The 11,527-nt window shown below is 46.5% G+C and overlaps 1 protein-coding gene across 1 annotated transcript in view; it reads right to left on the bottom strand.

Annotated features, from left to right (window-relative positions):
- Positions 1-1,555: 1,555 nt before the first annotated feature.
- NECTIN3 (nectin cell adhesion molecule 3) overlaps positions 1,556-11,527 on the bottom strand; it is a 138,714-nt gene continuing 128,742 nt past the window's right edge. Inside the window, exon 10 of the mRNA XM_054504164.2 lies at positions 1,556-4,862. The gene's annotated coding sequence lies outside the window, so the exon portion shown is untranslated. The remainder of the gene's footprint in view (positions 4,863-11,527) is intronic.

Here is an 11,527-nt window from a genome sequence, read left to right as displayed (position 1 = left end):
CGATCCTCTAAAGTAAGGGGACCAAGACAAGGAACCACCTTTAAAAGACATCCTGGGGCGCCTGGGTGGCTCAGTCGTTAAACATCTGCCTTCAGCTCAGGTCATGGTCCCAGGGTCCTGGGATCGAGCCCCGCATCGGGCTCCCTGCTCAGCGGGAAGCCTGCTTCTCCCTCTCCCACTCTCCCTGCTTGTGTTCCTGCTCTCGCTATGTCTCTCTCTGTCAAATAAATAAACAAAATCTTTAAAAAATAAAATAAAATAAAATAAAATAAAAGACATCCTGAGAATTTTCTCTTTCTTCCCTAAGAAAAATTTCTATGCTCTCATGCTATTTTCTAGGCTGAGTCACAACACATTTATGAGGCACTTGAACCCTTGTGGAACTCGTGGAAACCCAGTTTAAAGAAAGGGATCTCAGTGATAAAGCTAACCTACAGAGGGGGTGTCTGCCCACTGGCTTGGCTCTCCAGACTGTGAGAAGCCCTCCCCCACCCCAAGTTCCTCCTTCCCCAGCTCCGCCCCCCTCGGAGCTGATTGCTCGGATCCGCACTGCAAATAACTTGAATTTTGAGATCAGTTGTTTCTGTGTTTAGCTGACCTTTGAAAAACTGAAGGCTACCATTGAAAAATAGGAGAGGACAGATCTAATTTTTGTTTTGTTTTGTTTTTACTGCTTTTCAAATATAGAGACTGTTTCAAAAGCTTAGCAGTGAAAACACTCGGGTTCCTTTAGGAATGAGCTTGCAGGTGGCTAACTACTGCTAGCCTGTTAGTTCAGAGGTGACTGAGTAATTCTGCACCACGCTCTCCTGGGAGCAGCAACATGAGAGAGAGGCAGCCAGGCTGCCCACTGAGGTTGGGGTAACCTGACCTGGGCTGGGAGGGGTGTCGCAGGGCAGACCCCACTGATGCTCCAGCCAGACACACAGTGATCACAGGAACCAGCTGTGCTGGGGCCGTTCGAGGTCATGCATTTTTTTCCCCTCAAAAGCAGCATTTTGCTAAATATAACTAAATATGATCCAATTTTTAATATTGAAAAGACTTTTCCAAGACAAATTGGGAAAAAGTGTCCTGTCCCACATGTTCTGGTTTGAGGTTAGGAAAATACAGCCTTTCGAGTAAGGAATGCCTAAGTCAGAGCTGGGAAACGTTGTGTCCCGCCAAGGGAAGAGAAGCTGCGGACAGCTCCGGAGCCCGGACGGATGCCGGAGTGGGGGCAGAGCCACGCCTCACCTGACCAGAGCCTGGGGCGGGGGGGGGGGGGGGCGGCAATGAGTTCAAGAAGCCCCCCAGCGAGGCCTTCCACCTGGGGCAGGTCGGCCGAACAGGGAGAACAGGGGCATCCCGAAGGCGCGGTTTACTCCACAGCTGCGCTGCGCCTCCGAAAACCAAAACCACAGCGGGCCCAGCCCAGGAAGGCGTCTGAGGTTTGCTGCCTGGGCTCGGCCGCTCCGCGGTGCGTTCCCGTCCCCTGCAAACAGAACACTCCAGGGCGGTTGCGCTAGGAAGTCACTCAAAGAAAGAAAGTTCGTTTCAGGGACAACCATTTTTATTTATTTATTTCTCCGTACTCAGAAGACACCCGTCGTTCTAGGAGTTCAGAATTCCTTCCAGCCTTCCTGTATGTGTCCTGAGTTTGCGAAAGGCTCCGCGGTCCACACAATTTTGTATCTGGGAGGGGGCTGGGGTGCGGGGTTCCAGGGGCGTGGGCCCCATCCGCGGGCCCCATCATGGGGATACAGTGGTCAAGGGCAGAGGATCAGTTGCAGTTCGAGGCTTTTTCCTGCATGGAGTTTATCTCAACAAATACAATTTTACACCGTTATGATTTGTTTAAAGATTTTATATATTTATTTGACAGAGAGAGAGCTAGCGAGAGCAGGAACACAAGCAGGGGGAGTGGGAGAGGGAGAAGCAGGCTCCCCGCAGAGCAGGGAGCCCGATGTGGGACTCGATCCCAGGACCCTGGGATCATGACCTGAGCCGAAGGCAGTCGCTTAACCGACTGAGCCACCCAGGCATTATGACTGTTCTGCTCTCGTGTTCCTCTTGAACATGAGAAAATATGTTACACACATAAGGTAAGAAGCTGCAAGGGTGTGATTTCTCAAGTGGGGAAGCGGGAAGACTCACTGAGAGAAGCCCTATTTTCTGCCGACCTCCCCCCTGTCAACAAGAGAGGTGCTCCAGGCCTCCACCCTCCAGCCACTAAAAATGTTTACCTTGAACTCAAGTATAACCGCCTTTGTGTGTTTAATGCTGTTTTTGAGACCATTAAAGTAATACGTGTTTATTATAGAAAACCTGAGAAAACAAGCAAACATAGATATAAAATAAAAATCAATTCTAATCCCATGAAGGAACGGCTGTTAACATTTATTTACATTGTTAACATGAATTTACCCAGCCTTATTTATACAATACACACGTACACAGTTGGTGGTATGTGTGTATCCCACGGCACACAGCGGCTGCGACATAACTGAGGTCGCAGAACATGGAATTTTGAATCTTATCATTTCACTTAATAACAGATCGTTAGTATTTTCTTTGGTTTAAAATATTCTTTGAAGACATTTCAATGAATACATAACGTTCCATAGTATAAGTGTATAATTACATATTAACTTTTCTCCATGAATGAATTTTTGTATTTTCTTCCAAATATTTGTTTTAAATAATAATTTAATACAAATCTTAACACATGAATCTTTGTCTAATTGTTTTACTCTATCCACAGGGTAGAGTGCTGAATGGGACATTATTAGGTCAGAAAGCGTGGGTTTCTTTTTAGAAAGATGCGTTAGTTTATATTCCTAGAAGTGGTGTATGAAAGTATTACTTTAATATCCTGTTTTCAATACTAAATATTATCATTTAAAAAATTCTCTATAAGGAGTGAAAAATGGCCATATCATTGTTGTTTCAAGTTTCACAGTTTCTAAGAGGTTTCATTTTTCTAGGGAAAAAAAGCATGATTGCATATATGGCATATTTTCTTCAAAACATCTATAGTAGGTCTACCCAAAGAGCCTTCCTTAACTATCATAAATGGAACCATGTAGTGATAACTATAGTATTCTCAGGGTAGAGTTTCAAGAGACACTCAACTGGTCTGTGAGGCTATGCCTTATGGAATCATCTGAGCAACCCCTGCAAAAAGGGGGAGGGCGAAGGGGGCCGTTTGGGGGAAGGGGGCAGCTCTCTAGCCTGGAGCAGAGCCACAGTGAGGAGGCTGGGTCAGAGCTGCCCAGCGAGAGGACTCTGGACACAGGAGGGAGGTGCTGGAGGACAGAAAAGAGTCTTCGAGGACGTGAAGGTGTGGAGACAAACACTGTGTAATAGTTTTTCTTCCTAAGGACATTTCTTTTGGGAGGCAAGCCTCAAGTGGATGCTGGGATGGGCAGGAATCATTAAGCCCTCCAGTAGTGCGTGTCAGACCGAGATGCAGGCTAGAAATGGAGGTCAGACCTACCCATCTGGTGGAAAGACGTTCATCTAGGAAGGCAGAGGATGCATCCAGAGTGTAAGGTGATGGCAGTCGCTCAGGTAGACAGCACTTGGCATTGAGCAAGTTCTTTGAGTGGTCATTGGTGGGTGTCCTTGACCTTGATAGGGCATGGAGAGCTAAATATATTGTCTGCCCAAATGTGAGGCTAGATCAAGGTGTTGCAACATGCAAAGGTGGATCATGGGCCCTTAGCTGTGGCTCAGGGGATAGACCAGCAAGGCTAAGGGGACTCTCGATGATCTGAGGATCTGGACAAGTTAGGTCAGATCCTTGGGCCCCGACATCCAAATAGGAGGCCAGTTATTAGAGTTGACAAGCAGGGTTGGGCCTGGCTGGACAGGAATATCCTCAAAACCTAGGTACCAACTCTGAACATTCTCCTGGCAAGGCCTGGGACCAAGTCCAGATGCCGCCTCCAGTTGGGGCTTGAGAGGTCTCAGCTGTGGGGACTGGCAGATGGAAGTGGCGAGGGGCCAAGAATGTCATCAGAGAAAACACGGAGAGAGCTCTTGAAGACACCCCAAATGAAACTCAAAATACTGCATTTCATTCTCACCATACAAGCTCTTGAACAACTGGAAACTTCAAATGATAAATTGCAAGAGATTTATGGGTGAGGAAAAAAAAGAGCATGTACTAGAAGAGGCCCAATTGGGAAGGAGCAAAAACTAACCAGTAAAGCAGGCTAACCCGAGTGGAATGAGCAGTCAGATGGAGTAGGTTTTGATACCAGCAAGGTGGGGCGGGGGGACTGAAAAGCAAGAAAAGGATTTGTAGGGACATATTTTTTTTTAAAGCCAGATTATAAATCAAGGGCATGAGATTAATGATGACTTTAAAATGGCTAAGGTATTGAATTGATTTTCTTAATCTGTCTTTAATAAGAAAAATGGAACCAAGCAGTCGTTTCAATTAGGTGATAATGTAGAATTTGCAAAAAATGTCCACAGCTGGTAAGAAAAACCTGGAGACTGTGTAAATATGCAGCTCAGCAGGTCTTGATGAAATTCATCCTTGAAGTAATGCCTGTAAATAATCCACACAACTTGGGGAAAGGGTTAGACAGAGTGGGGAGCGGGTGGGAGCAGTGGGGAAGGCAGGGGAAGGCAGCCAGCTCCTGAACCCCTTGAAGAGCACCATGCAGCACGCCGCGGGGGTAGGTGTTATGCAAGAGACACAGGAGAGATCTCGTCACGGCCTTGCGAGGCAGGCATGGTAGTGTGCTACCACTCTAGGAAATACCGTAGGGAAACGTAGTTTGGAGCTTGAGCAAGGAATTGCAGGTGGGAGTCAACGTCCTCATGTTTTCTCGGGCGTCTTTAACACCTTTAGGACAGTTGCCAGGTCACTGTGGAAGTGGAAAGAGCGATTTTAGTTTTGAAGAGCAGATGTTGCATTTTGTTCAACCCACAAATATTTGACAAATTCATATTACATGCCTCATCTGTTCTGGGGGAGCGATGGAGGAGGCAAAAATAGGTTATGACTTTTTGGAGCTTATGAGCTCATGGAGGCACCACAGACCAAATGAGGAAATAGCGCAAAATGGCATAAGCTAAACTGTCAGCACGGGTGGGGCAGGCCCTAAGGGCCATGCCAGAAAACACACTCATATGGACTTTCAACTAGGGGAGACGTCCAGAGGGGGCACTTGAAAGGGGCTTTAAGGATAAGAAAGATTCCAGGCAAGAAGAGAGTGTGGACTCTCCCCGAAAAGGTTAGAACAGCGGGTAGTGTACGCTGGGGGAATAGTACATTAGCTGGTGGGAATAGAGAGCACATGCTGGGAAGTGGGAAGGGATAAAGTAGAGAGGAAGAATGCCAAGTTGCAAAAGGTTAGAGTACTAGAAAACAGAATAGAACATGATTTGGTCAGCAAGGAGTTCTTGTGGCATTCTTGAGCAAGACAGTGACATGAGGAGTGGACTCCAAGAAAGATGTTCAGTCCTGGAGGATCCAGGCAGGATCAGAGCATGGACAGATGAGTAGAAGGGTATGCCCTCAATAGAAAGCCACTTTTCCTGCTACCACCCTGATCTAAGCCACCAGACCTCTCCATTAAATGCTCTCTAAACTAGACTCCCAATGCTGTCCTTGCCCCTCTTTGGTCAGTTTCAAGATGGCAGCCAGAGTGATCCTGTTAAAAGCATAAGCGGATTATACCTCTCCCCTGTCATAGATCCCTCCAATGGCTCCTATCTCATGCAAGGAGAAGCCCAAGTCCTTACAATGCCCCCACAAAGTAGTACCTGATCCAGTGCTCACCTCCCATTTCTTCTCAGACCTCATCTACCTCTTCTCCCCTCACTCACTCATTGCTATTCCTCAAATGTGGTGGCCAGAGTCCTGCCACAGGACCTTTGCACTTGCTGCTCCTCCCTCTCTGCCTGCATGGTTTCTTCTTCCAGGTGCATGGCCCTCCACCCCTTCACACTTTTACTTAAATATCACCTTGTCAGTGAGGCCTTCCCTGGCCACTCAATCTAAACTGTAAACCCTATGCCCCGAACACTGACTCCCTTCCCTACTTTGTTTTTCATCCATACTTCTAACATACAATTTTTTAATTAAATCGTTTATTGTCTCTCTCCCCCTCTATCCCCATGAGACAGAGCTTTTATTTGTTCTGTTCATTGTCATAGTCTTAGTACCTAGAGCAGAACTTGGCTCGACCATACGAACTGAATGAATGAATGAATGAATGAATGAGTGAATGAATATCACAGAAAGCTGAGAGGGGCTGAGGGTGCACAGTGGATGAGAGCTGTAAGAGTGGAGAAAAAGGGGATCACTGTATGAGCGACTGTATGAAGCTGACAGCATCTGGATTCCCGAAGAGTTAAGGAAACACATGTCCTCTCAGCAGAAGCCCCCCTGTTCCTTGCCGTGTCCAAAACCTGGGCTGATTAGATTATAAAGGGGAATCATCTTTGAAGCATGATAAACATCCAAATGAGACCCATTAAGTGACCTGCTACATGAATAAATCTCGATCTTTCCAGGAAATTCCTAATGAGGTTTTGAAACATGGACTTTTTCTCCTTCTATTTTTAATTCTTTTTTTTTTTTTTTTTAAAGATAGTGATCTTTTTGTACATTTACAACTCTGGGTATCTTTTTTTTTTTAAGATTTTATTTATTTATTTGAGAGAGAGAATGAGATAGAGAGAGAGAGCATGAGAGCGGGGAGGGTCAGAGAGAGAGGCAGACTCCCTGATGAGCAGGGAGCCCGACGTGGGACTCGATCCCGGGACTCCAGGATCATGACCTGAGCCGAAGGCAGTCGCTTAACCAACTGAGCCACCCAGGCACCCTCTATTTTTAATTCTGCTGGATAGTACTACAAAAAAAATCTATTTTAATACTGTTCAGAATTCTAAATTCAGTATTAGCATGTTCTACACACTTCAAGAGTTCATTTTTAAAATAGCATTTTGAGGTGTCTTATGACAAACACTATAATCCATTGTTTTATAATTAGAACCTTCAAAGACCCTCACATATGTGGAAATTGAAAATAAGGAAGAAAAAAGATTATGAGATGAGTGATACGAAGGAAAGGAACATGAATGAGAGGGTGAAAAAAACTGAGGATAAAAACAAGAGACAGACTAAGATTTTTCCAAAAGTGCTGCTATAAATAAATATTTGTGGGACTAGAGTCAAGGTCAGATCAATGCAAGAACCAGCAAGTGGGTGGGGTGGGGAAAGAGAGGAGCCAGAGCAGGGCTTTGCATGAAGTGCTCCCCATCCTCTCAGCATCCGTCTGGCCGTGTGCCTAAGCACACAGAAAGTACATGTGGAAGAGCTGAGGGTCTGAGAGGACCACAGCAGTTATGAGTGTGGAGGAAGACCGACATGACCAGGTCCCTTACTGATGTGCAGCAGGTCTGAATCAGTCCGCACACTCAGGTGTGCAAGAAATATCACATCTCTCTCTTTTCTCCTAGTCAACTTTTCTAAAGCCAGGCTTCCATCCCAACAGGTGAGGTGGAAATTCAAAGCTATTCTGGCAACACTCTTCTGCTTACCTTTTCTATTTCAAGGTTGTTTCAAAGTCCTGGGGTCCTACACAGTGCCAACGTGATGGTGGTGGTGGCAGCATGTCACTCCAGGCCCGCCACCGTGCTCTTCTTTGCCAGGACTAGGACACAGGGCAGTCCAAAGTCCCTAATTACTGATGGCATTCCCTCTGAGGCTCTACTCCAAATGCAGAAATATCAGAAACAACATGGACATCTAGATTTCTCACTGGACCTACCATCCTAGAGCATCTTTTTCAGTTTGAGAGAAATTGCCTTCTCTTCAAACTCTACTCTCAGAATGATGGTTTTAGGCTTTTAGGGGAAATTTCAGGAAAGAACAGAATAAACCTCCCCTGACATGAGGAAACCACCCCCTTGAATGGGGAAAAAGAGAGAGGCAACATACAGGCAGAGAACATAACTTAAACATCACCTTACCATCTGCAGCCCCTTCCTAGCCTACAAATAAAGAGCAACTGGTCTAATGAAAGTAACTAGCTTCCTTCAATGTCTCTCCTGGTGTGAGCAGGGGAAAACGGAGGAAGAACTCGCTGCCCTAGCCCTCAGCCTCCGAGGCTGACCCTGCTGCCGGGCGTCTCCTCACCGAAGAGCCTGGGGCGGGGGCACATCCAGTGGCTGAGGGAGTCAGGGGCATGGAAACGCAGCTATTTCACCCAGCGTGGGGGGCCTCTGGGGTCCCGGCCGTACAGAGTCCAGCACGCCCTGTGGGGTGGGTCAAGGCTTCCCAGACCTGCATCCCAGTTTTTCCATCTCTTCCCCTGCCCCGCCTCCACCCCCGGCCACAGGCATTCTTCTCTAAAGAAGTCCCTGCACACCAAAATCCATCTCAGCATCTGCTTCTAAAGACCCCAACCTGCCACAGTTCTTCTAGGAGTGCTCCTAGAAAGTGGTCAATAAGATGGGATTTTGGAGCCAAATCACTAGCCACCTGGCAGGCAATGAGGACCCAGTTGGTGATAAACAGAACATAGCATCCCCTGGCCCAAGGTGATGGTCCAATAGGTGGTTAAGTGAAAAGGTATATCCCCGGAAAGGAACAAATTAGCAGGTGAGGTTTATCAGGTGTTGAGAAGGGAGAAAGAGTAATTACAAAGACAATGGAATTGGATGAGTGTTGCTAAAAGCCATTAATACACAAAAGGTAATGAAAAGCTGCAGGCAATGAATAGGCAAATAAAAGCCAAATATGAGAGCCAGAAAGTCTCCTTGGTAGTTACAAAGAGACTCTCAGCTCCTGCAGCTGAGGCCCAAGCCCAGAATTAAATCTAGTGCTGACCTCCAGAGACCGTTAAATATCCCACCAAGGTAGACTTTAGGAGCTATGTGCCCCACTCAAGAGCTACCCCCACCTCTGCTGGCTACAAGGCTGATGGGAGGATTAGGTCACAGCATGATTCCCCCGGGGTCAGGCTGGGCACAACACAGGAGAAGAGGGGCTCTGGTCCAAAGGAGCTGCAAGGCCTAACCAACATATACTGGCCAAGGCCAAGGTAGCACCCTTGGCACTGGACTCTGAGGCTGCCCGAGCCAGCTGTTGGGACATACGACTGTAGGGAGCATTCTCCAGAGATACAGGATTCAGACCTTGGCAAGACACCGCCCCTCCCCGGGGAGATGGCGTCACCTTGCTACTAGGATGGTTCCTAGGAGCCTGAAGAGAGCAATGGCCTACACTAAGCAAAGCCCAAATGCCAGAACTTCCTTGGCCGATTGAGGAAGAAAGGATTCAAAGGCTCAGGGATGTAGACATGCTTAGAGTGTCTCCATATATATTATAATATAGATTATGTGAGGCCCAGCAACCAACCGAGGGATTATGTTCCACAGAAAGGCCTGGAGGACATACCATCTACCAAGGTCATCAGGAACACGCTAGTGGGAAGGGCTCCAGCATCACTAAAATGTTCAGCAGTGACGACAGGACCACAAATGGTAATAGGAGAGGACCCCAAATGGCAAGACCCCCAAATAACAGAGGCCAAGTGGGAAACGGCCTGCAGCAAGCCAGGTGGATGCAATGGTCTCAGTGAGGAGCTGGGCGACAGTGGCGGCCACAGGGCCCAACCTGCAGCGCTGTGGAGAAGCTTACGGGATCCCTGGGTCAGCAGCGGCAGCACCTAGGAACGTCTTAGAAATGCAACTTCTCACCACTCCATCCACACCTACTGAATCAGAAACTCTGGGATAAAATCGGAACTTCATCAAGCTGTGCAGGTGATTCCAATGCAAGCTGAAGTCTGAGAACCTCAGGAGAGAACACAGGTTTAACAGGACCGACTTTGGAAAGCAGGGCCGTGCCAGGAAACCCAGGAAGTTGGAATGAATTCTGCCGGGGGATATCTGTGCTAGGACGTCCTCTGCATTTTAGAAAACGCTTTGCTTTCTCTTTAGCCAACAGAAGCACAGGAGTTTACAAAAAGTCACAGATTCTTCAAGTCCCTTTACGCCCACATTTCCACTTAGGAAATGTCGTATTTGGGTAATCAACAATTGTGAGTTCTGAGCAATGAATAGCTCCAGCCCTTGTTCTACTGAGCAAGGTAACAGCATGCCCACTTCTGCCCAGCAAAGCTGCTTCTTTTCTTTGATTTGAGCAGACGAGTAGAGGCCAAAAGCACCAACCCCACACTGTCACTTTGGGTTTTACCAACCCTAGGAAGGGAAGTGTGTAGAAAAGGGAGAAGGAGCCCCAGGAGAGTGTGGACAAGAAGGCAGAGCTCTTCTTAAAAACAGTTCACGAACTGATAGCAATGTGGAAATGTAGGAGACGAGAAATTCAAAGGGCCATTTAAAGTCTGAGATATGAACTAATTATTGTCTGGATGATTCGCCACCTAATTTCTCTCTTATAGCAATTTCAGAAGGTATAAAAGGACTTTCTCCCCCTTATATTGTGCTTTTTGGTAAAAGCCTAAATCTAAAGTTGAGGCTTTTCCCAGAACCTCTGGGAAGAAGAAACTTGCAGGAAAATCCCTGATCACAGGGGTTCGCAATTGCATATCTAACCACCAAGATAAATCTTCCCCACATTTGTACTCTGGCACAAACCATCTATATGTGTGGAATATGTCTGCTCTTTTGTTTACCAGGCCATTTCCTACCTATTCAACACCAAGCTAAAATATATTTCCAGGAAGTCTTTTGGATGGATCGGAATATGTTTCCCTTTGTTACGTTATCGTTTTATTCCAACACATTTTTTTGACATTCCAAGGAGTGTGCGTGTGTATGCATCTGCCTTGTGGAAATGTAGCTATGCTCCCAGAGTAATGAAGGCAGAGACAAAGGCTGTTTGGGGGTCTAATACTACAATGGGACGGGCAGATATTCTCCCTCCCATTGGCTGCTTATAGGAGTGGAAGAGAAAACCAAGGATAGCCTTGAGGGTGGTAGCCACGGTTGCTGATCACCCCATGTCATACCAGTTGGAGATGGCTTAGGTCAGCGACATGTTTGCAGCCGCCAATTATGCACGTCCCTTCCCAACTTCAGTGCTGTTGTGTCCGTAGCTTAGAATTGACCACAGTGGGGTGGATATTCACACCGTGGGAATCAGAAAATGTTACAGACCAAGTTTTTGGGGTTTTTTTTCCCCCAAATCCAGCATGCAGATTTATCAGCACCATTACCACTTGTATTCTTTTTAACACTCCACATCTCCTTTGAAGAGGCTCATGCTTTCCTCTGCATTCTGAACACAGAGAATGTATTTATAATACCGATTCTAATGTGTCTATCTACTAATTCTATCTTCTAGATCAGAAAGTTTGGCCAACTATGGGTCAAATCCAGCCCAAACCCTGGTTTTATATGGCCCATGAGCTAAGAAAGGTTTTACATATTTAGAGGGTCGTAGACAACAAACAAACATTAGCCAACAGGAAAATTCAAATAAAAAACACAGTGAGATAGCATTTCACCCTTACCAGGACAACTATAAGCAAAAAAGACAGATAACAAGCATTAA

This window comes from Mirounga angustirostris, unplaced genomic scaffold, assembly GCF_029215605.1.
Source record: "Mirounga angustirostris isolate CCGP_5_RB_7025 unplaced genomic scaffold, mMirAng1.0.hap1 SCAF_1, whole genome shotgun sequence".
Classification (NCBI taxonomy): Eukaryota; Metazoa; Chordata; class Mammalia; order Carnivora; family Phocidae; genus Mirounga; species Mirounga angustirostris.
This window is presented reverse-complemented; position numbering and strand designations above follow the sequence as displayed.